Source organism: Phragmites australis, chromosome 8 (genome assembly GCF_958298935.1).
Source record: "Phragmites australis chromosome 8, lpPhrAust1.1, whole genome shotgun sequence".
Classification (NCBI taxonomy): domain Eukaryota; kingdom Viridiplantae; phylum Streptophyta; class Magnoliopsida; order Poales; family Poaceae; genus Phragmites; species Phragmites australis.
Genome location: NC_084928.1, coordinates 17,872,969 through 17,875,414, shown reverse-complemented (window position 1 = coordinate 17,875,414; position 2,446 = coordinate 17,872,969).

Genomic DNA, 2,446 nt, shown 5'->3' with positions numbered 1-2,446 from the left:
ACATATATAACGAATACTGTATCAAGCCACACTATCAAGAATACTTGCACCAACCCGTATACACACGTAAAAATATAGTGTAAGCACAACTTATCAAATATAATTAATGATATATTTGTAAGGCATGGTCTCCCAATCTCAATCACTCGAATACTCAATTTATATGCTATCAAAAACATGAATATCAAAAGTATGTCATTGTTTTGATTAAAAAAATATATAACAAGATGCCAATTTTGATGTCAAGAACTTTTCATATTCTTTTGCAAGGAATTATATGCATCATCAGCCTTATTCTATCCAACCATGCTAAGCCTATGTCAAAAAGACAATCAGAAGCTTAAGATAATGATTTTGGTCATACAAGACTTCTTACAAGTTTATATCAAAGTGCAATGATAAATAGTCTAAAAAAAAATCATTGTCTTATTCTATCCAACCATGCTAAGCCTATGTCAAAAAGACAATCAGAAACTTAAGATAATGATTTTGGTCATACACGACTTCTTCCAAGTTCATATCAAAGTGCAATGATAAGCAATCTTGAAAAAAGAAGTGCGACAATGCATACTTTTTTGATCTTTTATCTATCAGCTATTCAACACTTTTTCATTTCTTTGATTCTTTCACATATAGCTTTTTTTCTATCAAATATCAAAGTAATCAAGAGAGTTTAACCATGTCAAAATTTAATTCAAGTTGTTATTCGATTTAAAAAGTCATGACAAAAACTACACAGTTGCACATGTAGATATGAAAGTGCAAAAACTCCTATGTAGCATAAGCACTGGCTTCAAAAGTCACACATGTATCAGATATGATGCTCATCATATTTTTATTGTTTCTTATTTTTATAAACTTTGACAAGTTCCAAAGATATAAGAACCCCCCCCCCCCCTCAAAACAATCCCATAGGAGGAATAACACTAAGTTCTCCTAAAAGAAAAGTAAACCGAGAAGAATCCAAAGGTTTTGTGAAAATGTTTGCCAGTTGGTGTTCAGTATTCACACGAAGAAGTTCAATGTTTCCTTTTTCAATGTTGTCTCTAAGAAAATGAAATTTGATGTCAATATGTTTAGTCCGAGAATGTTGCACATGATTTTTAGTAATACTTATAGCACTAGTGTTATCACAGAAAAGTGGAACACTCTCTAAATTAACTTTATAATTTTTAAGTGTAGCAACTATCCAAAGAGTATGTGAACAACAACTAGCAGTAGTTACATATTCCTATTCAGCAGTAAATTGTGCAAAAGAGGACTATTTCCTATATGATCACGCAACAAGAGAATTTTCCAAGAAATGACATGTACCATATGTATTTTTTCTATCAATTCTACAACCTCCAAAATCAGCATAAAAAAATCTCTGAAGCTAATAGATGAAGAAACAAAAAGCCAAATACCAAAATCTTGAGTTCCATGAAGATACCTTAGAATCCGTTTGACAGCTTGTCAATGTGAAGCACGTGGAGAAGCTTGAAATCATGCACACAAGCATACAACAAATTGTATGTCTGGCCTTGAAGCAGTGAGATACAAAAGTGATCCAATCATACTTCTATACTCTTTTAATCAACTGGCTCACAATCTTCATCAGAATCAAGTGTCATTGTTGCTCCAATAGGTGTCATGATCAGCTTGCTGTTTTCCATCTCAAAACATCGTAGCAGGTCTCATGTATACTTACTTTGATGAACAAAAGTACCTTCTTTGGTTTTTTTTTACTTGAAGTCCCAAAAAGTACGTTAGTTCACCAATCATACTTATATCAAATTCCCTGCTCATCGTTTCTGAAAACTAGGACACCAAAGCATGAGAAGAACAACTAAAGATGATATCATCTACATAAATATGAACAAATAGTTGATCATTACCATGCTTGAGCACAAACAACATCTTGTCCACTTTTCCCATTTCAAAACCCTTTTTAAGCAAAAATATTTTAATCCTATCATACCACGCTCTAGGAGCTTATTTTAAATCATACAAAGCTTTAGACGACTTGTACACATAATCTATATATTTAGGATTTTTAAAACTAGGTGGTTGCTTAACATAAATCACTTTATTTATGTAGCCATTCAGAAAAGCACTTTTGACATCTATTTGATATAATCTAAAGCCTTTAGAGGCAATAAAAGCTAAAAGAATTCTAATGGCTTCTAGTCTAGCAACCGGAGCAAAAGTTTCCTCAAAATCTAGCCCTTCTACTTGTGTAAAACCTTGAGTTACAAGTCTAGCTTTGTTTCTAACAACAACACCATCCTCACTTTGTTTATTTTTGAAAACTCATTTAGTAAGTGTATGACTCGAAGGAGGTGTGACAAGTTTCTATACTTTGTTGCTTTCAAAATTTTCAAGTTACTCATGCATGGCATTGATCCAAGGTTCGTCGGTTAATGCATGTGAAACATCTTTGAGTTCAAAAGAAGCAACAAAAGCT